At 40.7% G+C, this 26,417-nt stretch overlaps 1 protein-coding gene and 1 long non-coding RNA gene across 6 annotated transcripts in view; one reads left to right on the top strand and one right to left on the bottom strand.

Moving 5' to 3' along the window:
- The window catches only part of inpp4b (inositol polyphosphate-4-phosphatase type II B), a 786,855-nt gene that overhangs the window by 713,856 nt on the left and 46,582 nt on the right, over positions 1-26,417 (bottom strand). The window lies entirely within an intron of this gene.
- On the top strand, positions 1,627-25,546 carry LOC132391665 (uncharacterized). The gene is made up of 3 exons (XR_009511300.1): positions 1,627-1,714; positions 24,778-24,899; positions 25,490-25,546. It is a non-coding gene; the product is annotated as an uncharacterized LOC132391665 (long non-coding RNA).

Below are 26,417 nucleotides of genomic sequence, written 5' to 3'. Positions count from 1 at the left end.
TTATAAGTACATGAGCTGTATTGTAAGCCCCACCTTTTCAAGATATATCCCCTGCCTTTATTTCCAAAAGCAAGAATTATTCAGGTCTAAAAAATATCCCATTTAGTTCAACTATATGAAAAGCATAATTTATTCTGGAAAATTAAATAACAATTTTAATTCCAGATTTTTGCAAGAACTTATTAATGAAAGCAAAAGATTTGCAAATAATAATTCACAGAACAAATTGAAGCATGTTTTGGTGGAATAGGTAATTAATTATTTCAAAAGAATTTAGAGTGGGATATATTTTAAATATTGAGTTCTATTAACTTGAAAGGCCAAGCCATTAGAGAGTCACTCAGTAAGCAAAATGACAATTTCACCCAGTGACGAGATTGAGTAATTTCAGTATGATAATTTTATAATGGGTGACAGGAGAAACTAAATATTAATCAGAGTGCCACAAAACACTTTTCAATTTTAATGCAATGCCAATTTTCATTTCTGTAGATTCCCAAAAGACAATCTTGGTATTCATTAGAAGCACAGTACAATTTCAAAATGTACTAGTAAGTAGTAGTGAACACAAAGACATTGTTTATACTCAACACCTCTGCAATTCAAGAATTTAATACAATAGCAAAATAGGTTCAAAGGAGGTTCACAAAAATGATTCTGGGATTGAAAGACCTGTCATAGGAAGAGTATTTGATGGTTCCTGGCCTCTACTTACTGGAATTCAGAAGGACGAGAGGTGACTTTGTTGAAACCTATCAAATGTTGAAAGGCCGCAGTAGAGTGGATGTGGAGTGGATGTTTCCTATGGTAGGGGAGTCTAAGACCAGAGGACATAGCCTCAGGATAGAGAGGCATCCTTTTATAACGGAGATGAGGAGTAATTTCTTCAGCCAGAAAGTGGTGAACCTGTGCAATTCGTTGCCATGGAAGGCTCTGGAGGCCAAGTCACTGGGTATATTTAAAGACAATGGGTAAATTTTTGATTAGTCAGGGCATGAAGGGACACAGCATGAAGGCAGAAGATGGGGCTTGAGAGGGAAAATGGATCAGCCATGATGAAATGGTGGAGCAGACTTGATGGGCCAAATGGCCTAACTCTGCTCCTTTACCTTATGCACTTATAGTTTGTAAATAGAAATTGAGTTTCAATCCAGCTAAATGTTGGAGGGTGCATAGTGACTGGAGAACAGATCACTTCCCCTTTGGTAATCAAAAATCGATGTAGAGTTTTGAAGCAAAGGGTCTTGGGATCTGGATTCACAAGTTATAAATAATAGGTGTGTAGGTTAATGAAACTAGAAATGAGTGAACAAAACTATTTGCTTAATTTCTTGACAATATGGATAGAAAGGAAGTTCTGAATAGATCACACTCGGAGATCTATAAATTTTTACACTCCAAAACTACGTGGGGGTATTTGGGAAGCTAAAGTTAAACCAGAAATTAGGATGGGAAGGCTATTTCTAAACCAGGAAAGATCAGATTTGCAGGGTTTCCCCTCAAGAAAGCCTGTTAAGTGACCTGAAAAGGGTCTTTAAAATGTTGGTGTTTGATGGGAATCACAGAAGTATTTTATATTTCTACAGGGTGTTCATGTCCCTGCATGAACTCTACTGCATCTATGGTTCTCAAAACCTCAGGAAAGAAGTCAGCATAATCAAAACCCCACCCACCCTGGATGTTCACTCATCTCCCCTCTCCCATCAGGCAAAAGGTAGGAAACGCATGCCACTGGGCTCAAGGACTGCAGCAACCCTGTTTTTATAAGACTATTGCATGGTTGCCTAGTTCAATACATTTCAATGAGATCCCCTTTCATTCTTCTAAGCTCCAGGAAATACAGGCCCAGAGCCATCAATTGCTCTCCATACAGTACATTAACCCTTTTATTCCTAAAATCATTTTTGTGAACTTCTTATGGACCTTCTCCAGTGCCAGTGATGCACCATCAATAACTCACTCTGAGACATAAGGCGAGATAGCGGCTTTTATTGACTGGAAGAAGGAACAAGCAGTAAGTGACCACCATACTACATCCTGGAGACTGAGAGGCCGGGCTCAGGCCTTGATCGCCTTTATACAGGGGCCTGTGGGAGGAGCCACAGGAGCAGTCATCAGGAGGCATATCCAGATAGGTATATGTAGTTCACCACAGCCAGCACATCCTTTCTTGAAAAAGTGGCCCAAAACTACCTGTAGTTCTCCAAATGTGGCAATGCCTTATAAAGTCACAGCATCAGATCCTTGCTTTTATATTCTAGTCCTCTCAAAATGAATGTTAACATTGCATTTGTCTTCCTTACTACCAACTCATTCTGCAAATTAACCTTTGGGAAATCCTGCACCAAGACTCAAAAGTCCCTTTGCACCTCCAATTTCTGAATTTGCTCCCCATTTAGAAGATAGTCCACATGTTTATTCCTTCTACTGAAGTGCATGATGTTACACTTCCTGACACTGCATTCCATCTGTCAATTCCTTGTCCATTCTCTTAATCTGTCCAAGTCCTTCTGCAAACTCCTTGTTTCTGCAACACAGCCTGCCCCTCCACACATTTCTGCAAACATGGTCACAAAGTCTTCAATTCTGTCATCCAGATTATTTACATATGACATGGAAAGAAGCGGTCCCAAATTCAAACACAGCGGAATATAACTACTTACTGGCAGCCAACCAGAAAAGGCCTCTTCTACTCCCACTCTTTCTCTCTTGCCAATCAGTCCACCTGCTATTCATTCTAGTATCTTTCCCATGATACCACGTTTAACAGCCTTATGTGTGGCACTTTGTCAAAGTAAGCAACATCCACTCACTCTCTTTTGTCTATCCTGCCTGTTATTACTTCAAAGAATTCCCACAGATTTGTCAGACGAGATTTCCACTTGTGAAAACCATGCTGACTTTGGCCCATTTTATCATGTCACTTCAAGTACCCCAAAACCTCATTCTTATTAGCATCTTGCCAACCACTTAAATCAGGATAACTGGCTTATAATTCCCTGCCTTTAGCCTCCTTCCCTTTCTAAAGATTGGAGTGACATTTGCAATTTCCGAGTCCTCCAGAGCCATTCCAGAATCTTGTGATTCTTAAAAGTTCATTACTAATGCCACCACAATCTCTTCAGCTACCTCTTTCATCACATGGGATGCAGTCCATCTGGTCCAGGTGACTTAGCTACCTTCAGCCCTTTCAGTTTCCCAAGCAACAACTCCTTAGTAACAACGATTACGACCCCATACGTGACAATAATAAAACAATTCCGATTCAAATTAAGTACAGCGTAATCATAAATGAATTAGTAGAGAACTCAAGAGAAACATATGCAACCAAAGTAATATAATGTGAACATGCTTCCACCAACTGAAGCTGTCAGAAAAGACAGACTATGAAATATGAAGATATACTGGTTAGCAGAGAAGGCTTTTGTGGGCAGTAGACAAAACTAGAAGACCTAGTTTAAGACCGAGTTCAGTTCTCTGCGATTCAAAATAATTGTTCACATCAAAACAAGAACATCCCTACATTCCAAGCCCAAGCAGTCTTGTGGCCAGCAAGCATTTGGTTATCCATAACAACACACACAAAATGCTGGAGGAACTCAGCAAGCCAGGCAGCATCTATGGAAAAGATTAAACAGTCAATGTATCAGGCCAAGACCCTTCATCAGGAGAGATGAAGGGTCCTTTCCATAGATGCAGCCTGGCCTGCTGAGTTCCTCCAGCATTTTGTATATGTGTTGCTTTGATTTCTAGCATCTGCAGATTTTCTCTCATTTGTGATTTAGCTATGATAACTAAATCAATGTTGGCATATCATTTTACCTTGTGTTGCTTAGGCTTTCGTTTCTAAAAAGCTGGATGTGCAAAACGCATAACTTCATAATTTTTCTTAAAAGTTGACATGTTTTCAATTTTAGTAAGATAGCAGAAGGTTTAGATCATTCAGTTCTCAACGTTGTACTTTTCTTTGTAGCATTTACTTCCAACTTTCATGTGCCATATGGCTGGTAAAAGATAAGACGTGGTGCATATTTCACGATCAGTGATACTGACAATGTGGGTGCTGTTACTGAGTTAACATTTCCACCAACTGAGGATGTATGCAGATATGGTGGTTCATATTTTTACAATAGAAATAATGCTGACAAAATTAGCATAATCTGTCATTATGAAGTAAGTTTGACAGGAAATTCTGAAAGCTGGAAGTTGCTGTCTGATTTTACTTAATCAAATACTTTGCAGCATGAGAACCTCACCAAGATTTGGCATTGAAATAGTGAAGGAAATGAAGCTGAAGTAATTATGCCATAAACTATCCTTAAATATGCTATAAGGGATCAGTATGAAGTATGAAGTGCGTCTTTGTACTTATTGCCAGACTTGGATTTGACATATTTCCCTGAGGATTCATAATTTGTTGAAGTGGCAGAAGATTTCATCGTAGCTCAACAATCATTTCTGAGTCAGGGCCTTTAAAAAAGTGGTAACACTGATATATATATTTTTTTTAATTTAAACATTATTAAGGTAGATTACACTCAGAAACAGATCCTAGAATTAGATGTGCACAATTCCTAAACTGGGTAGGTTCAAATCAATGCAGATGTGAATATTGTCCTTCATATCAATTACAAAAGAGCATCAATCCTTAAGTGTGCACCATCCAAGAGGGCAAACCCATGCAAAATAGGCCTCATGGAAGAGTGCAAGGCTGCAAAAGAGATGGTGTTCTGTGATTCTCTTCACACAATATTGCAGTGCTCTGCATTTGGCAGAGGTCGTGAGGGATATCCTTTGCTTTGGCAGGGGCATATGCAAAAAACCCATAAGAAGAGCGTGACTAAGACAAAGTCATCTAAAAGGGGGATTCTCAAGCATCCAGTAATGTCTGAAGATATTTCATAAAGTTACTAAAAATGTCAAGGTGACATAAGTACCCTATCGTAAGTACAGTGATTCAGTGTTTACTGACATGCACACCAAAAAATTGTTACTCTACCCACACCCCAACCCCAAACACATGCCCTCATCAAACCCCACCACTGATATTTTACCCCTTCCATACAGTAGGTCAAGTCCCCCATAGGACAATCAGCAAAAAGCTACTACAAAGACCCCATTTAGGCAAAGACAAGGAAGGAGCTCTGCCATTGAGAAGGAGGTCCCCTTTTGAATGCAGTTTCCCTCTCAAAGAGAAGAAACCTCACTACAACCAATGGGAAAAGGATCAATGACACAAGAAAGTCTGCAGATGCTGGAAATCCAAAGCAACACATACAAAATGCTAGAGGAACTCAGCAGGCCAGGCAGCATCTATTGAAATGAATAAACAGTCAACTTTTCAGGCCAAGACCCTTCTTGAGGACTGGAAAAGAATGAAGATGCTAGAATCAAAAGGTGGGGGAGCGGAAGGAGGACAGCTGGAAGATGATAGGTGAAGCCAGGTGGGCAGGAAAGATAAAGGGCTGAAGAGGAAGGAATCTGTTAAGAGAGTAGAGTTGACAACAGGAGAAAGTGAAGGAGGAGAAGGGCGATAGGAAGATGAGAAGAGGAAAGAGGCCAGAGTGGGGAATAGAAGAAGGTAAGAGAAGGGAATTTTTTTTTAACTGGAAGAAGAAATCGACATTCGTGCCAACAGGTTGGAGGCTACTCAGACAGAATAAAAGGTGATGTGTCTTCACCCCAAGGATGGCCTCATCTCAGCACAAGAGGAGTTCATAGGCCAACCTGTCGGAACAACAGTGAGAATCAGAATTAAAATGTTCGGTCACCAAGAAGCTCCGCTTTTGGCAGGTGGAGTGGAGGTGCTCAGCAAAGTGGTCCCCCAAGTTACAAGGGATCTCACCAATGTAGAGAAATCCATTCCAAGAGCACCATACGCAATAGACAACCACTGCAGATTTGCAGGTGAAGTGTTGGAAGGGCTGTTGGGGCCCTCAATAGAGATGAGGGAGGACGTACATGGACAGGTGTAGAATTTAGGCCATACCCATTAGTCCTGAATAGCCAGGACAGGTGTAAACTGCAGTTAAGACAGGATTACTCACAGCTTTCTTTGCAATTACTACACTCCCATCATTTAGGTCATAGTACACACCCTCATTACTTCCGTGTTACCATGTTGCTATAAAATTATTCTGGCAACAGCTCTCAAGTTTTGTCTTTGCAGTGTAACAGGAAAGGCCACCGAGCTTCCACCTCACCCAGATGAGAAGAAAAGGAGAAGTAAAAATCTTTTTACTCGTAAGAAGAGACACGGGGTGGATGGAAGGAAGGGTCATGATAACCAGTGCTGACAGAAAAATGTGAGTGTAGGTCTGGCCAAGGGCCAGCCAGTGGTGTAATGGCATCAGCACTGGACTACCAGGTGGATGGTCCTGGGTTCAAATCTGACAGCGTCCCAACCTGGGCAGCAGCAGTATCTGTGTAGAGGAGAGGCCTTACCACAACAACCCTACAGATAACTACACCATCCATAGGGTCGCCGTGAGTCAACAGCAACCTGTTGGCACTCAACAACAACAGGTCTGTCAAAGCATCACCTCAGAAATTAGCATAGTGAGGAATAAGTGGATTAGTCAAGAAGGACTCCTGAAACAGGGAGATAAACCAGGCTTGGCAGGCTGCAGTCTTTTCATTCTCAGTCAGTCTGACCTTTAGCTGATCCCAGATTCCAGTCCGAAGCTTCTCATGCATCATCAATGACATGTTTGTGGACTCAGAGCAACCAAAGAGACTACAACCATGAAAGGGTCACTGTGACATAGAGTTGGACCATCAAACCCATGTAATAAAGTTATCAAACAGGTAAACCACTATCAGTTGAAAGTTCTGAATCAAATGCTATGGGGTTTTAACTGATTTTCTTTCTGTTATGAATATGTCAACAGCATAATGCCAAAGAAAGTAGCCAATATACTGTGTAGATTTTTGAAGGTATCTAGGGAGCTTTCAGGTCAATTCTCCTTGCGTCAGCTCAATAAAAATATTAAATACAGTACAAGCACAAAGTAGATAATCTGCTCCAAGTTGTGCCGAAACTGTATCATGACTGTTACAGATTGAATATTTGAGCTCCTTTTTATGTTGGTGAGTGTGCAGATGGATATTGGCCAAACAGTGAAATCATCAAGTGTGCCCCACATCAGAAAAGCATATGACATGAAAATGCAAAAAGCATATGGAAGCACCCTGCCCAATTTCCCCATGGGACACTTCCACCAGGAAATTATTTCTATTGCAATCTATTCAATTGTCAGAATTTGCACATTAAGAGATGCTGAATGATCAAATTTCTAGGCCATAATGTCTAGTTTCCTATTTTCAGTTCCCCTATAGGAGACACTGTTAAAAAATGATCTGTAAGTACCACATGCAGCAGCTCAAAACCTATAAACAATTGAACAATTACAGTCGGTTCTCTGATGACCACAAAATCCAGGTTAACCTGATTAGAACAATCAGCTCAAAAAACTTAGAAATAGATTTATCACTGTCACAGTGAAAAGCTTGTCTTGCAAACCATCCATCCATATAGGTCACTGCATTACATCAGTAATTTGACATAGTACAAGATAAAACAATAATAAAGTGTTACAGTTACAGAAAATACACAGTACTGATAGACAATAGCCAGCAAAGTCATAATGAAGTAGACTGTAAGGTCAAGATTCCATCTTATCGTAAGAGGAGATAGGGCAGGACCTCCAAGGTTGTGATCTTAGGATTGTAACTCATGCCACATGCTAGTGAGGCCAGAAATAGGAAGGTTATACAGTTTACCACATGGCTAAGTAGTTGGTGGGTGGGTGGGGAGGGGGAGGACATAAGATTTTTGGATCGTTGGGCTCACTCCAGGGAAGGTGGATCCTGTATAGAAGGGATGGTTTGCACCTGAACTGGGGGGGGGGGTGGGGAAACAATATCATAGCGGGCAGGTTTGTTTATGCTGCACGGTGGGGTTTAACCAGCATTGCAGTGGGATCTGAGCCAGAGTGCCGGAGCAGTTAGCAGAGAGTTTGTGGAGGAAGGTACTGGTAAAACCTCAGACAAAGTCAGGAATCAAAAAGTTGAGCATGGTGTGACCAGAGATCTGAGCTGTGCATATTTCAATACATGTTGTAGGAAAGGCAGACCAGTTCAGAGCACGGATCAACACCTGCAATCATGATGTTGTAGCCATCAGTGAGACTTGGCTGCAGGAAGGACAGGACTGGCAGCTCAATATTCTGTTCTTTCATTGTCTTATCCTCAGCAGTGTGGGAAGGATTAAAAGAGGGGGGTGGAGTTACTAGTCAGGCAGTGCTCCGTCAGGATAGTCTGCAGAACTTGTCCAGTGAGGTGTTATTGGTGGAATTGAGAAATAAGAAAGTTATGACCACGTTAATGAGGCTATATTACAGACTACCTAACAGTCCTAGGGATTTAGAGGAACAAATCTGTAAAGAGATTGCAGACTGTTGCAAGAAACATAAGGTTATTATAGTAGGTGATTTTAAATTTGTACATATTGACTGTAATCCCATATAGTAGAAGATCTAGATGAGATAGAGATCATCCAATGTGTTCAGGAAAGTTTCCTTCATCAGTACGTAGAAGTCCCAACAAGAGAGTGTGTGTGATACTGGATCTGCTATGAGAGAATGAGACAGCACAGGTGACAGAAGAAGGGAACACTTTGCATCCAGTAACCACAACACCATTGGTTTCAAAGTAAATTTGCTAAAAGATAGGTCTGGTGTGCAGGTTGAGCTTCTAAATTAGAGAAAAGCCAATGTTGATGGTATCAGAAATTATCTGGCGAGCATGGGATGCGACAGGCTATTTTCTGGCAAAGGTGTACTTTGAACTTGGGAGGCCTTCAAAAACAAAATTTAGAGAGTATGAAGCTTGTACGTGTGTGTAAGAATTAACAGTAAAGATAACGTGCAGGGAACTTTGGTTTCCAAGAGATATTGAGGCCCTTGTTCAGAAAAAAAGGAGGTGCATAGCAGGTATAGGCAAGGAGGAACAAGTAAGGTGCTTATGGAGTATGAGAAATGTCAGCAAACACCTCAAAGAAATCTGGAAGTCTGAAAGACATGAAGTTGCTCTAGCAGACAAGGTGAAGAAAATTCCTAAAGGGTTCTACAATATGTTAAGAGCAAAAGGATTAGAAGGGGCAAAATTGATCGTCTGGAAGATCAGAATGGTAATTCATGTGTTGAGCCAAAAGAGGCAGGGGAGAACTTATTTCTTTGCATTTGTATTTGCTCAGGAGATGGAAACAATCTACAGAAGTGAGGCAAAGCAGCATCAACTTCCTGGACCCTGTATAGAGTACAGAGGAGGAGGTGTTTGCTACCCTAAGGCAAACTGGGGCTGATAAGTCCCCAGGGCCTGACAAGATGTTGCCTCAGATCTTATGCAAAGCAAGTGCAGAAACTGCTGGGGCCCTAACAGAGATATTTAAAAATCCTTAGTGACAGGAGAGGTACCAGATGATCAGAGACGAGCCAATGTTGTTCTGCAGTTTAAAAAAAGCTCTAAACATAGACAAAGCAATTATAGGCCAGCAAATCTGACGTCAGTTGTGGGGAAGGTTTTCTAAGGGACCGGATATATAAGCATTTAGATAGATATAGACTGTTGAAGGATAGTCAACATGGCTTCATGCATAATAGGTCACATCTAACCAACCTTACATAGATTCTCAAGGAAGTTACCAGGAAAGTGGATGAAGACGAGGCAATGGATGTTGTCTACAAAGACTTTAGTAAGACATTTGACAAGATCTCACACAGGAGGCTAGTAAAGAAAGTTCATTCGCTCGGCAGTCAGGATGAGATAGTACATTGGATTAAACATTGCCTTTGTGGGAGAAGGCAGAGAGTGGTAGCAGAGGGTTGCCTCTCCAACTAGAGGCTTGTGACTAGGAGCGTGCCACAGGGATCGGTGATGGGTCCTTTGTTGTTTATCACCTACAGTATATCAATGACCTGGATGATAATGTGGTTAACTGGATCAGTAAATTTCCAGATGACATCAAGATTGGGGATATAGTGGGCAGTGAGGAAAGCTTCGAGAGGGATCTGGAACAGCTAGAAAAACCGGTGGAAAAATGGCAGGTGGAATTTAATGCAGGCAAGTGTGAGGTTTTGCACTTCAGTAGGACCTGCCAGGGCAGGTCTCACACTGTGAACATTAGGGCACTGAGGAATGTGGTAGAACAAAGGGATCTAGGATTACAGATATATAATTTATTGAAAGTAACATCACAGGTCAATAGGTCATAAAGAAACCCTTTGGAACATTGGCCTTCATGAATCAATGTATTGAGTACATTAGATAGCATGTTATGTTGACATTGGTGAGGCATAATTTGGACTATTGTGTGCAGTTGTTGTCACTTACGAGGAGTGATTGATAAGTTCATGGCCTAAGGTAGAAGGAGTCAATTTTAGAAAACCTGGCACATTTATTTTTCAACACAGCCCTCTCCTACATGTACACATTTAGTCCAACGGTTGTGGAGCATTCGGATCTTGGACCACCAGAAAATGTCCACAGATGAGTGATTGATAAGTTTGTGGCCTAAGTTAGAAGAAGATGAGTTATACAGCTCTCATTACATGCAAATGCAGGTCAACTCTGAGTGATTAGGCATAAAGTTTGAAGTTAATAACTCATCTCCTTCTATCTTAGGCCATGAACCTATCAATCACCCCAATGAGTTATTAACTTCAAACTTTCTGCATAATCACGCAAAGAGTGGAATTGCATGTGTCTACGACTCTCCAGTTTCCTGCAATCCCAAGCAGAATAGTGTCATAGCAAGCCACGATGCATCCAGACAGGACACATTCTATGGTATATTGTTAAGATTTAGTGAGGGTCAAATCGAACTTTCTCCAGCCTCCTGAGGACATTGAGGTGCTGTTGAACTTTCTTGGCCATGTGCTTGGACCAGGACAGGTTACTGGTAACATTCACCCCAAGGAATGTGGAGATTTCAACCTTCTGACTTCAGGCATTGCTTTTCTTTCTTTTCCTCCTTCAATATGTACTGCTTGACCTGCTGAATGTTTCCAGAGCTTTCTGGTTTTGTTTCAGATTTCACTGTCCTTCTTAAAAAGTTTTCAATCCAGTTTAAAATCTCTAATTAAGCTTCATTGAGTTGCCTTTAGACTCCTAATTCCAAATGTCTACTCTGACAGCAACACACACACACACACACACACACACACACACACACACACACACACACACACACACACACCCCCCCCCCCACCTGAACACCACTCCACTCCCTTTGCAATTTTCGCTCATTTCTTTCTCGGTTCCTGCTAAAACATTGTTTATAATTACATTTACATAATTTATTATTATACTCTAATTTGCCCTTTACTGTGCCTATTGTCTTGTTTATTAATTATTGTACTGTCTTGCATTGTTTTGTGCACTTTATGTAGTCCTGTGTAGATTTGAAGTCTAGTGTAGTTTTGTGTTGTTTCATGTAGCACCATGGTCCTGGAGGAACGTTGTTTCATTTTTTCTGTGTACTGTACCAGCAGTTATGGTTGAAGTAACAATAAAAGCCACTTGACTTGACTTAACATGCACAATATTAGTGTTGCAATTCTGGGACCTCTGTACAATTAATAAAATGTTAGATTCCATAAATAATTTTGAGGAATCATCATTTAAAATGAAGTGAGAAATTTCAATTACGGTCCACAAAAAATAGAAAACAGTACTAATGTTGTTTTGGATCTTATTAATAGCGTTCTGTTAGTGGGCGATTGCATCCTAGTAAACATATTAAAAACTAGATTGTGAGAATACAATATAGAAGCACCTAGGGCTACAAATGACCTGAGAAAATCCAACTTTTACACAAATTCTCCCACACATTTTAAAACATTTTTAAACTAGCAATATTAATAAATAATGAAATGTTTGATGGCATGAATTAATGATTGGACATAGTATATTGGAGAATTTTTAAAAGTCCGCTGACTTCTGTGGCAATTCTCTGGTTAAGCACAACACTTGCATGAACACAGTGCCAGAATGTTAATTGATCGGGGTAAATAATTAGTGGATAACTTAGTACATTTGGTCAGTAGCATCGACTGAGAAAATTAATGGACATTTAGTTTTGATGGTAGACCTTAAAATAATCTACACAGCTTCTGCCTGAAAACAGAAAAAATTTCTATTTTTTTCGAGTTTCGGATATCTAGCATTCATGTTATTTTGCTACTGTTCAGCTCATTTCTTCTCTATAATTCAAACCTAGCTATAAAGTAAGGATTTAATAAGATTGTAAAAGGCTGTGTTTCATTTGCTAAGGCTGCCTTGATCCTGAATTATATTCTTCTTCTGACAGATTTGCTCAAAGTTAATCATGGTATTCTTCTGTATTATATGGCTATAACAGAGATATTACTTTGTATATTCTAGGCTGCATAAAGTGAAATTATTTCATTATTTTTAAGTATGCATGTAGAATTCCCATGGCTTTGTTCACAGTCAAAGGATACATTGTTTTATAGCAGAAAGAGTGCCATCAATCATGTGTGACAGTGACAAAAGTGCATTACAGAGACAAGATTTGCAGACAGTATACGAGACTTCTAAAGTAGTCCTGGCACATCCTCCATGGTTTCATTTGCAATTTGTCTGATGAAATGCTATTTCATCACAGAAGCATTATTGTGCTATCTAAAGTAACTTCAAGGCCAGAAATTTATAAAAAGCTAATTTTAATTAATGAGCTCCTGATGCATGGCACATTGCTCCAGTGCAGACTAGATTCCATACCACTGTACATAATTTTGCCAGAAACATTTATGTTTCATGCATATATAGATACATACATACATCAGTACATATTTACAATTGCTTGAAAAGGTATTCAGCCCCCACAACTATTTTCATATCTTACTGTCTCATTTTTAAAATTTAATATATTGAAATAGGATTTTTTGAGCTAATCTATGAAACGTTGTGGATCATGTCAAATCAAAAGAAAAATTCCAAAACCTCTCAACAATTTACTAAAAATTAAAAACCAGAATTGTGAGGCTGAGAATGCATTCATCCCCTTTGTAATTACCACACTAACTTTCCTCGGGTGCAATATTACCTCACCAACTCATCCAATCTGTTGATGTAGAAAACTAGAGGATCACCTCTTTACAATGAATTCATAAGAATCAATACCCCCTCTCTCTGTAAGGCCCAACAGTATGGTAGATTCAAGCAACACACACAAAATGCTGGTGGAAAACAGCAGGCCAGGCAGCATCTATAGGGAGAAGCGCTGTCGACGTTTCGGGCCGAGACCCTTCATCAGGACTAACTGAAAGGAAAGATAGTAAGAGATTTGAAAGTAGCAGGGTGAGGGGAAATGCAAAATGATAGGAGAAGACCAGAGGGGGTGGGGTGAAGCTGAGAGCCAGACAGGTGATTGGTAAAAGGGATACAGAGCTGGAGAAGGGAAATGATCATGGGACGGGAGTATGGTAGATTTTCAACAAACCAAAACAAAATGAAGACAAAGGAGCATTCAAGATAAGTCAGGAAATTACATTAGTGAAGCACAAATGTGTGTAAGGGTACAAGACCAACTCAAAGGCATTGGACATACCTCAGATCTCAGCGCAGTCTGGAATGAAAATATGGAAAAATATGAAACCACAGCCACACTGCCAAGGACAGGCCGCTACTCTAAACTTAGCCATCAGAAAAGAATGGCACTTGTAAGACAACCTACTGTGACACCAACAGTCACTCTGAGTAAGCGGCAGGAGTCAGTGGCTGAAGTTGGGGATGGCTCTGCAATCACTAAGAGCTTGCAAAGAAAGGGTGTTTATGGAAGAGTGGCAAGGAAGAAGCCCTGGCTAAAAAAATTAAGGATACCCTTGCCCATAAAGATAATATAAAGATGTGGAAGAAGGTCTTGTGGTCGGATGAGACTAAAGCGGAACATTTGACCTGAACACTAAATGGTATGTGTGGCATAAATGTAATACTACACATCAGCCAGTATTAGCAGCCTTACTGTGAAGTATGGTGGAGTTAGCATCATGCCGTGAGGATGCTTTTCAGCCGTAGGGTCTGGAAATCTGTCAGGATAGATAGGAAGATGAATGCAGCAAAATACAGAAATATCCTGTATAAAAACCTGCTAGCCTCTGCCAGGAAGCTTAAGCTGGGGAGGAAGTTCATCTTTCAGCAGGACAATGCCCCAAAGCACACTGTCAGAGCAACCATGGAGTGGCTTCAGATGAAGACAATTGAAGTCCTTGAGTGGCCCAGTCAGAATCCTGACCTCAGCCCGATCAAACATCTCTAGCAAGACCTCAATCTTGTGTTCACTGCTACTCCTCAACTAACCTTGCACAGCTTGAGCAATTTTGCAAAAAGGAATGGACAAATCTTGCTTGTCATGTTGTGCAAAGACTTATCCAAAAAGACTACTGGCTATAATAGCTGCGAGAGGTGGTTCAATTAAGTACTGAGCAAAGGGGGAATGAACACTTTTAAACTGCTGACATTTTAGTTTTTCATGCTTTACAATTTTTCCTGTTTTTGGGCTCTGGAGCAAGTGATTCACAAATAAAAATTCAGTTAAATTGATCAAAACCCCAGGTTGTAATATTTATATGAACAGGTTTTCAAGGCACCTATATCAAAAGTTAAACTCTCTCAGCATTTTTAAAGGATGTCTCATTTAATATTGGACAACACACATTTAGCAAGAGTTTTTCTGCACTGGAATATGGTCCCAAGCTTTTGTTGCACTACAACCATCCTCAGACAATATTGGAATGCCAGGTAACCGGAATGCAGGGAAAGGCTGTTGATGAACAATATCATATATCAGATATTTGGGCGCATTTGCACAGTTCTGTAAACCCAAGGGCACTACTAGCGTCATTCAGGGATTAAAGGAAGAACAAAGGCATAAAACAGGACTATTTGTTTGTGCATTCAAATATCAGATTCCTGGATTTGTAATCTGACAAATGTTTCTTAAACACCATTATTAGAATTAAGTTATCAGAACATTTACTTTTTCTAGTTAGTGTTATTTTCAATATCCATGTCACACAATTACAATCATTTTGTAACTCTACAGAAGATGACACCAAAAGTCAGTACTAACAAATGTAGGTATTGGTACCGAGGCCTGGACCTGCACTGGGCTGGATCATCCAACCTGCTGATTGCCAGCTATTTTCTTCATCTTATCTGAAAACATGCCTCTTCCACTTTACTTGAGGAACTCCTCACCAGTCTTGGTGCACATTTCCTTTCATGAGGTTGGGTAGATGGGGGCTGAGGAACTAGTGGGAGGCCATGTAGCACTTACATGGTAAAAGGAGTGAATCACTGATAAATTAGGAATTTAGGAAAATTCTGCCCCCATCTAATTGTCTGCCTGGTTAGCAGATTCATGAATCAATATTGCCATCCCTGAAACCATTTAAATTGATTACAAATCAATTTAATGGAAAATGGAGAAAATCAATAGGCTGAATCATGCTGTTACCAGCCAACACCTCACAATTTGTCCACAATCAGATTTACCTTCTTCAACTATCCCTTTCCAATGTCCTGTAACTACAGAGCTATCAAGAGGACCCATTCCTCTAGTGGTGACTCAGCAGGCAGCAGAAGGGCCTGCCTATGCACCACTGTTGCAGATTTCTAATAATTCCTGCTATCAGAACAATTGAATGTACCAAAACAGCTAAATTTCATTCTAAATTTTAATTTATAGAATTTATTTCTCAAAATTAAAATTGTTTAAAAGGCTAATTATGTTCATGTTTGGCTTACATGAATTAAAATATCAATAAAACAAAATATAAAATGACTGCCGGAGAATGGCAAAACTTTGTACGCAGCTTCAAAGGGAATCATCTAATATTCCTGCTTAGGACTACTTCAGCTGGACGACCATAGGTACTTCAACAACTCCATTGAAAGGAATGGGGCAGAACTAGATGTGCTACAGTTAGCATACATCTGAGAGGGTCAGATATGTGTATCAAGCCCTCTGTCTGGTTCTTTATAGACCTGTTGCTTTGCCCGGAGACCAATAGACCAGGTGTGCCTCCAACTACTCAGCAATATACAGACTACATGTGTTGGGGCTAACCTGTGCACTGAAACTGAACTGGAACTTCTCCACAGAAGCGGCCAATCAGTCATCAATGCATCCACCCAACCTTTTAGTTCTGTGGACCAATCACAAACTCAACTTGTAAACCACCAGCCCCAATACCACTGTCATAAAAAGAGACACATTCTGTGGAGAGACAAAAAAGCCAAGTTAATATTATAGGCGAATAACATAACACCAGAACAGGCCAGTTCTGACACAAACATGACAGGTTGGTTATCTGAAATTGTTGAATTCAATATTGAGCCCTGAGGGCTGCAACACGTCTAGAAGTAGATCAGCTGAAGATACAAACTTTACCTTGGGCTTTACTAGAACAGCACAGGAGGGCAAAGATGTCAGAATAGGACTGCGTAAGGAGAATTAAAGTGATCGGCATTAGGAAGCTCAAGTCATGATTTTTGCCTGAAGAAGTGTTCTGTGAAGTGACACCCAATTTTACCTGTAATATTAACATCTGAACTGTTGTGTTCTGCAGCTCACAGTTCCAGGGATTTTTCTTTTTTCTCTCTCTGGGGCTTATTATCATCTCCCTCTATTTCCATTTCTCCAGAAAGACCAGCTGAGATAAACAAGCATACATCACCCTCTTAGATGGATCAGCACGTGTGTGTCACCATGACAACAGACTCTCTATCCTATTGTAGTTATTCTCTTTACTCTCTCCAACTTGCCCCCTTCCTGCAAATGTAAAACACTTTTCTTGTATTGTGTCTCACAGTTTTGATGAAAAGTGATAGATCTGAAATGATAATTGTTAACTCTCTCCACAGATACTGCTTGACTTGCTGAGTATCTCTAGAATTTTCTGCTCTTATTCTAAATTTTGATTTTGCTTTGCAATCAGTTGTTTTTGGGAGGTCACTGGTAATTGCCAACATCAGCCAAGCCCTCGATAAACATTTCTAATGAGAAATCAATGGATTTCAGCAATCAAATCCTGAACAGCTTGAAACAACTGGTGCACATCAGTTCTTAATCCATTGCCTCAAAGATTTGCACTTACTGTATCTTTGTAGTTATTTGACAGTTTTGGAATGTACTGTTACATTGTTCGATCTGATGATTAAACTATCTTTCATTGTTTACTGCATAGGGAGTGTAACGGTTATCATAATGCCTTGCAGTACCAGCTTAAGATTGGGATTCAATTCCCACCGCCATCTGTAACGAGTCTGTACATTCTCCCTCTGACTGGTTTGGTTTCCTCCAGGTGATCTGGTTTCCTCCCACATTCCAAAGAGGTATGAGTTAGGGTTAGTAAGGTGCGGGCATGCTATGTTGGCACTGGAATCATAAGGATATTTGAGGGCTGTCCCCAGCATATCTCTGACTGTTGTTGTTGTTGAGGCAACAACGCATTTCACTGTAAATTTGGATCTTTTCATATACATGTGACAAACAAAGCTCCAGAAAGACCGGTTGCTTTGTAACAAGCAAACAGCAGCAGGAATACAGCACAAGGTCCCTGAAAGATGCTTTCTTTGTTTACACAAGTCATTACAGGTTATATACAAGTGTGTAAATCGCAGACATCATTATGTTATGTCATGTGCATGCCTCACTAAAAGAGAAGCTGTACCTTTTTTTCAGTTAGCTTTGGAGATACAAAATCTAACAGTGGTGACAAGGACATTTGAAAAATAACCTACCTATTGAAGTGAAGCTTGTTTTTCTTCGGAAGGGGGAGAGAGATGTTTGAGTTTTTAAAAAGCGCACCATGTGTTTCTTCAAAAGGGGAGAGAGATTATCAACCTTTTAAAAATGTAGAAGATGAACAAAACCTACAGGATCATAAATGGTGAGTGATGGGTGATAATAATAAATGTATAAAGCAGAAATATCTGACCACATTGGAAAGATAGATGTGTCTAATTTAACAACAGATAACTGAATGATATATACTGAACAAATTGAGCAGTATTTTAAAGCAAATGAGATCATCAATGAATTGCCAGTGCTGACTGTAATATGTGGAGGAGCATACTGCTTGTTTCGAAGTCTGACTGCTCCAACGAAACCAGCTGAAATGAGCTTTGCTGATATCATGAAAGTTATACAGGAACATTTAGAAATTGAAACCATTTAGGTTTCATAAGTAGAAACAAAAGGAAGGTGAGTCCATTTCAGCTTACGTGACTGAATTGAAGAAATTGTCAAAGCATTGTCAATTCAGTTATGGGCTTAATAATGTACTGAGAGATCATTTCCTTTGTGGTATCTTACACAAACATTTGCAAACTGCTCCTAAATGAAGCAAACCTCTCATTTAAAAGAGCAGTTAAAATCTCTGTATCATTGGAAACCATAGGCAGAAATGGATTGAGTTGCAGTCAGGAATGAAAGTGAGTGTAAAAAAAGTTGCAACATCTAAAAACAGAAACCTGCCTGGCTGAATAAATTGTATTGCCATTGTAGCAGGGGCTCATGACACAAGACCACTGCAGGTTTCAAGGTAATACAAAGATCATATCAGGTAGACAACAATAAATGGACTGCACAGTAAAGAGAAAGAGATAAAAAGTCAAGTTAAAGAACACCAATCTGCATGCTGTTGATGAAAAATCTCATGATAATGACAGTGCCACAGGACTGAGTAACCTTAAGATTTACAATGTGAAAACTAATAAGAGACAAGCACTATGGCTTACACTGAAAGTGAACAGAAGTGGACACTGGCTTGACTGTATCAGTCATTCCACAAAATGAGTTTGACTGGCATTTCTAAGAAGCTGAACTGAAGCCTGCAGATATGCTGGAGAAAAGACAACTCCTGTGGGAATGGCATTCTTAACAGTGAAACACAACAACAAACAAGCCATATTGAACATGTATGTGGTAAAAACAAAAGGCTCCTTACGCGACTCCCTTGTCCATTCGTCCCCCCCATCCCTTCTCACCGACTCTCTCCTGGCACTTATCCTTCTAAGCAGAACAAGTGCTACACCTGCTCTTACACTTCCTCCCTCACCACCATTCAGGGCCCCAGACAGTCCTTCTAGGTGAGGCGACACTTCACCTGTGAGTCGGCTCGTGTGGTACTGCATCCGGTGCTCCCGGTGTGGCCTTTTATATATTGGTAGGATCCGACGCAGACTGGAAGACCATTTCATTGAACACCTACACTCTGTCCGCCAGAGAAAGCAGGAACTCCCCGTGGCCACACATTTCAATTCCATGTCCTATTCACATTCTGATATGTCTATCCATGGCCTCCTCTACTGTCAAGATGAAGCCACACTCAGGTTGGAGGAACAACACCTTATATACTGGCTGGGTAGCCTCCAACCTGATGGCATGAACATTGACTTCCCTAATTTCTGTTAATGCCCCTCCTCCCCTTCTTACCCCATCCCTGACATATTTAGCTTTTCCCCCCTCCTTTTTTTTCTCTCTTTCTGCCCATCACTCTGCCTGTTCTTCATCTCCCTCTGGTGCTCCCTTCCCCCTTTCTTTCCCCCTCGGCCTCCCATCCCATGATCCTTTCCCTTCTCCAGCTCTGTATCCCTTTTGCCAATCACCCTTTCGACTCTCAGCTTCATCCCACCCCGTCCAGTCTTCTCCTATCATTTCACATTTCCCCCTCCCCCTGCTACTTTCAAATCTCTTACTATCTTTCCTTTCAGTTAGTCCTGACAAAGGGTCTCGGCTCGAAACATCGACAGTGCTTCTCCTTATAGATGCTGCCTGGCCTGCTGTGTTCCACCAGCATTTTGTGTGTGTTGCTTGAATTTCCAGCATCTGCAGATTTCTTCGTGTTTGCTTTTGAAAAACAAAAGGACCAGCATCGTAGGGCTGTGATTGGCTAAGATAACTACTCCTTGATTGGAGAGCCGTCCACTGCTTGCATGCCACATCCCTTGAAATAGTCAACTGAAGCAAATTAAAAAGATACTGGGTGATGCCACAGCTTTGTTGAAGGATGGCATTGGAAAACTTGAACATATTAACGATAAAATAGTGTTAAATGAAAATACCACATCCAAGTTTTACAAAGCCCATCCAGTTCCTTATACCAGATGTGAAAAAAATAGCCAGGGAGCTAGATCATGTAAAGGTGAAGGAATTCTTTCCAAGGTTGAGTGAAACATTTGGGCAACATCAGTGTCCTGCAGCCAAGAAGACAGAGTCTGTGAGGATCTGTGGTGATTTTAAGGTCACCATCAACCCAATACTCAAAGTAGATCAATACCCTCTGCATAGGATAGAAGATGTCTTTGCAAACCTTTCTGGAGGGAAACACTTTAGCAAAGTGGACAGCTGAGGCCTTCCTACAGATGGTGATGGAAGACTGCAAAGTATTTCTACACACACACACACACACACACACACACACACAGAGAGAGAAAGCTATAGACCATGTTCTGCAAGGCTGTCCAGGCACTCAGTGTTAGCTAGATAACATCATTGTTACCAGGGAGGATGACAAGGAACATCTCCAAAATCTAAAGACAATGTTCAAAGAATATAGGCTCAGAGCATGATGCAACGGATGTGAATTCTTTAAACCAAGCGTCACTCACTGTGGTCACAACATTGACGCAGATTTACACAAGCATGCTGAGAAAATTCAAGCAGTGGTGGATGCCGCAAGGCCAAAGTATGTGTCACAGTTGTGGTCCTTTTTATTACAGGTTCCTTCCAAAAAATGGCTAGAGTGCTCCACCCCTTGACAGACATCCCACCCTGCAAAAACCCATTTCAGGGAGGTAGCACCACCAACCCCCACCCCCACTCCCTGCAACCCCATAACCCCCCCATCAACTTCCAAGGGTGTATGTATACAGGACATTTGATTATGAAAGAACACAACAATTTATTTGATCACATATTGAAACTACTTACACTCATATATATTTTGTAGCCTGGGGAAAAGTACACACTCAGGACAACAAATACTTTTTTGGGTTTTAATTCCTTTATCTGTTTTAGACCCCAGAAGAGGGTCTTAAAACAAATGAATAAATTTACAACCAGTCCCTGCCATTACAATCTCCGTTTAACCTTCGATCCACACCCCTGTGGATCAACGGATTGTGTATGCAGTATAAAAATACATAAAGCAAACCGCACAAAACTAATACGGTGGTGGCAATTCTGAAGGAACACAATCCAAACATTAGAATCCCACCAACCCTGGACCTTATACATTGCAGCGAAAATGTAAGCGAATACATCTAAGACAGCTTTGAGTACACACGTGCTTAACTTCCAAAGGGAGACTAAACATTCACGTTGCGCTATTACATTCACAATCAGTCATGATGGAATAAAGTTAGACAAAAGGTACACTTTGGCACAACTTTTACAAGATATTGCCTGATAGTTAAATTACAGGAAGACTGACCTACTTGGCCAGTAAGGAACTTCGCACAAGCCACACTATCCAGCGCCGATGCTTTCACTCATGAAAATCTAAAGCATCCACATGTAAAACATGTCAAATTACCAATATTCTCGATTTGCCAACAAGCATAAATGAATTCACATGGATATCGTCCATTAATACTCACTTTTCCTCACCATGCCCAGTATCTCTGGGAGGAACTTAATCCCAGAGCCCCACCAGCTGCTTCTGCAGAAAACAAAATGGTCTCCCAACTATCCCACGCATTTGTAATTACATCACCGTCTCCACTTCAGGGCACAGACAACTATTCTAGCATTACCCAGCTGGATGCCTAAGTACACATTTAATGAAAATGAATAAGATTCGACGGTCACCCAGTTAAACACATATATATTCCTTGTTGAGTATTTTGTTGGTATTTTGTTAAACACATATATATTCCTTGTTGAGTATTTTGTTGGCAGTCTCAATACTAATAGCTAAATGCTAATGCAAATAGCTTTTCTAGTTCTTTTACAAACTTTCCTCATACTGTGACGTGGCTTGCTTGGCAGATTTGAGCATTTTGCCGGAAGTCTCAACCTCATAGCAGTCTGTATCAATGAATTTGTTCATTTTACAAGACATCAGATTCACAAGTGTTTTGTGAGACAGCTGACTTCTGAATTCTGTCTTAATGGAACGCACCATGCTGAATGCCCTTTCTACATCACAGTTAGAATTTGGCAGCACCGAAAGCAGCTTCATCAACTGGCGGAGCTCTTTGAATCTCAACTGCTCACAGATTTTACTTTGGACAGCTTCCCCCAGAACTCATCAACTGGCAAACTTTTGTAGTTCGGCACCAGTCTCTCAAGGTCAATTGAGACATAAGTCACTGTTGCAAACAGTGCAGCGAGCAAAACTGTCATTGCTTTTGACCCCTATTAGGCAGGGGTACACTTTAGTGTAGTCTGGGGTGAAGTACATTTTATATTTTCTTTTTTTGGAACACTCTGCCATGGCGGTGCAGGACACTAAACTGAACTGATGGACAATGAAAGAGAGAGAGGTTGACAGTAAAGCCCGTCCACAGAGAAAACTGATAGGTCTACTTAGCACAAAGAGAGACCAATAAGGATGCTCTCTCTCTCTCTCTCCCCCTCCTCTTGCTCTCAAAAAATTCAATTTCCAGGCTATTGTATATAATTTGCATGCATCAGGGAGCCACTATCAATACATGGGAGACTCCTGGAACTTCCGTGAGAGGTGGGATGTCTGCCTTGAACTCATTACTACAGATTGGGAAGAAATGGCAATGGTCAAAGCAGTGTAAGGTGGATTTCCAGAAGTTAAAGGAAATGGTGATGTCAGACACTGTCTTCAGACATCATGATCCCATTGCGCAGTGAAGCTTGCCTGTAATGTCTCCTCACCTGGTTTAGGTGCAGTTATGTTGCATGTTATAGTGATGGAAGTGAATGCCCCATGGCCTTTGCATCACATTCCATTACTGCTGCAGAGAAAAATTACGCACAGATTGGCAGAGAGCTCTTAAGTCTGGTTTGGGGTGTGATTAGTTTCAATCAGTATTTGTATGGGAGTTTACCCTCATTACTAATCATCAAACACCAGTGTCCATTTTCAATCCACAGGAGGGTGTTCCACTAACAGCAACAACACAAATATAGACACAGGCTCTGTTTCTTGAGGACACAATTCCAAGATCGAATTCAAGAGGACAATTAATCATTGAAATGCTGGCAAATTGCCTCCTATACCCTTGGAAAAGGAAATACCCGAAAAATTTACAAAAAAGGACACTCCTCTTGACGTATTCTCCCTAACACAAATTGAGAGTCTCCCTATTACAACAGAGATGATCCTAAGGGAAGCCAGAAAAGGCCTCACGTTGCCTCAGATCTACAGGGCAACTCTACATAGAATCTGCAGCAGACATGCCTATTTCCCCAGGATGAGCTTCCCCTTGACAAGAGTTGTGTAATGTGGGGATTGAGTTGTTGTACCATCCAAGCTGAGACCTAAAGTGTTGGAGGAGCTACAAACCAGTCTTCTAGGTGTGGTCAAAATGAAAGCATTGGGTTGAGGCTTTGTCTGGTGGCTTGTGATAGATCAGTCGACCAATGTTATGCACTGTTTCGGATGCCAGAACATCGAGAAGATGCCAAGAGCAGCACCTCTCCATCCCAGGCAATGGCCTGCATTGCCCCAGCAGGGGTTTCATGCAGATTCTGCTGGACTATTCATGGGCATAAATTTCTTGGTAGGGGTAGTTGCAGCTAGTAAGGTGGACAGAGGTGTTTTCACTAGCTTCCACTACAGCCTCTCACACTGCTGTTGTGTTGAAAAGCCTCTTCTCAAGGACTGCTGTTCCAGAACACTTAGTCAGTGACAATGGACCACAATTTGTTGTGGAATAGTTTCAGTCATTACAGAAAATGAATGGAATACGACATATTACACCTGCCTGGTAGCACCCAGCTACCTTTAAATGGCTTGGTGGTAGGGTTTGTCCAGAGTCGCAAGAATACCCTGTGAGCAATGTCAGCAGAACACACTACACTAACACTGAATCACAAGCTCACCAATTTCCTCCTTGAATATCGCAATGCAGCACACTCCGTAACCAGCTGTGCTGTCCTTGGGTCACCACTTGCATTCATGTTTGCATCTCCTCAAACCCAATCTCAGAAGGATTAAGCAGGACAAATAGCTGAGCCAAATTGAGGGCTCCTCAAACAAGGAAGTTTGATGTTTCACTCCAGTATAAGTAATCCCCAGTGAGGGAGTAGAGCAGATCAAAAGTTGGTACGTGGAAAGATTAAGGATAGAACTGGATCACTTTCCTGCACAGTGAACAATGTGTCTGATGTCAACAACTGAGGAGAGCAGTTAATAATTAGAAAAGAAACATGGCCAGAGCTGTCAGAGCCACTTCCTAATGTCCCAGAGTCAACTCCTACAACCACCATGAAGGTGGTCCCAGAACCTGAGATCATCTTACATCCACAAGTCTCACCTACCAAACAGAGTGATGCTCTCTTGTCAGGAAAAGCATTATCCCACAAGAGTAAGAAATCCACCACAGTGATTAAATCTTCAGGCCTGAATGGGACAATTTAAAATTTACTGTGCTGTGGATGTCTGTCTAGTAGTTGTATTAAAGTTCAAAATTCAAAGTAAGTTTATTATCAAAGGACATGTTTCTCACCAAATACAACCCAGAGATTCATTTTCTATTTTCTTGCAGGCATACTCAGTAAATCCAAGAAACAATAGAATCAATGAAAGACCACACCCAGTGTGATCAAACAACCAATGTGCAAAAGACAACAAACTGCAAATATAAAAGAGAAAATCGATGAAATAGAGGTATTATATACTATATAAGATGACTAGAGAGCAATACATTACATATTTGAGTTGAAATGCATTCAAGATTGAGTTGGAATTTATAGTTAAGCAAGGAGGAGTGCAGTGTATTTAATATTTCTGTAATATCATGTAATATTGTAAATATATTGCTTGATTCATTGTTTCTATACATAATTCATTATGGTTTATATGTAAGTCGTACATGAATAGCATCCGTCATTACACCAGCTTGTCATATGTGCACACCTCACTAAAATGGAAAAAAACTAAGTAGACACATTTCCTGGCTCTCACGCTTTTCCTTCAATATGTTTTGAGGTTACAAAACATAACAATTCAATAAAAAAAATCAGGGTTGATACTATTTCCACATTCCAAATGTTTTTGACTCTCTCTAAGATATATTAATCTCGGTCTTGAATGTGCTCAAAGATAAAGTTTCCACAGACTTTTAAACACAACAGACAGAAGGAACAGATTTTTGGAATCTATTTTTGTCAATCACTTTCAGATTCCTGTGTTTCAATGAAGCCCCTAAATCTTTTGAACACCGCTGCTGGTTAATATTATTTAATTTTTTCTTACAGGGCAAACCTCTTGGCCCGGGAAGAAATCTACTGAATCTATCTAGAAGTACTTTCAGGGCAAGTATCTTCCTCCCTGTGTGGGATACCAAAATGGCAATGGAAGGTCTGACAATCTGAACAAGGCTTTCAGCCTCTTGCACTGTTATTACCTCTCAACATCGCAGACATGTAAATAAAGATACCTACACTTACATACCAGCTTAACCTTTGACACATCTGGATCAAAGTTCAAGATCCCTCAGAGAATTACGATTCATTTCCCTTGTACCTGGAATCTCCTGAAACATGCAATTCCTATAACCAACAGTAATCTCAGCATGAAGCTGCTGGAAGAAAAATTTGAATAATCTGTCATCATATTCTTTTCTAAAGAGGAAACTTGTCAGCTCACATCAGAAGGCTTTCATTTGATTGTAAATATTCTGTTCTTCAGCTGGGTTTACTGTTTATCCGGAATTGGTTATACATTACACATAAAGGCATCCACAATAAGAACATAGAATAGTACAGCACAGTACAGGTCCTTCGGCCCACAATGTTGTGCCAACCCTCAAACCCTGCCTCCCATATAACCCCCCACCTTAAATTCCTCCATATACCTGTCTAGTAGCCTCTTAAACCTCACTAGTGTATCTGCCTCCACCACTGACTCAGGCAGTGCATTCCATGCACCAACCACTCTCTGAGTGAAAAACCTTCCTCTAATATCCCCCTTGAACTTTCCTCCCCTTACCTTAAAGCCATGTCCTCGTGTACCGAGCAGTGGTGCCCTGGGGAAGAGGTGCTGGCTGTCCGCTCTGTCTATTCCTCTTAATATCTCGTACACCTCTATCATGTCTTCTCTCATCCTCCTTCTCTCCAAAGAGTAAAGCCCTAGCTGCCTTAATCTCTGATCATAATCCATACTCTCTAAACCAGGCAGCATCCT

The sequence above is a fragment of the Hypanus sabinus genome, chromosome 3 (assembly GCF_030144855.1).
Source record: "Hypanus sabinus isolate sHypSab1 chromosome 3, sHypSab1.hap1, whole genome shotgun sequence".
NCBI classification, from domain to species: Eukaryota; Metazoa; Chordata; class Chondrichthyes; order Myliobatiformes; family Dasyatidae; genus Hypanus; species Hypanus sabinus.
The sequence above is the reverse complement of the archived record's forward strand: the minus strand, read 5'-3'. Positions and strand labels throughout refer to the sequence as shown.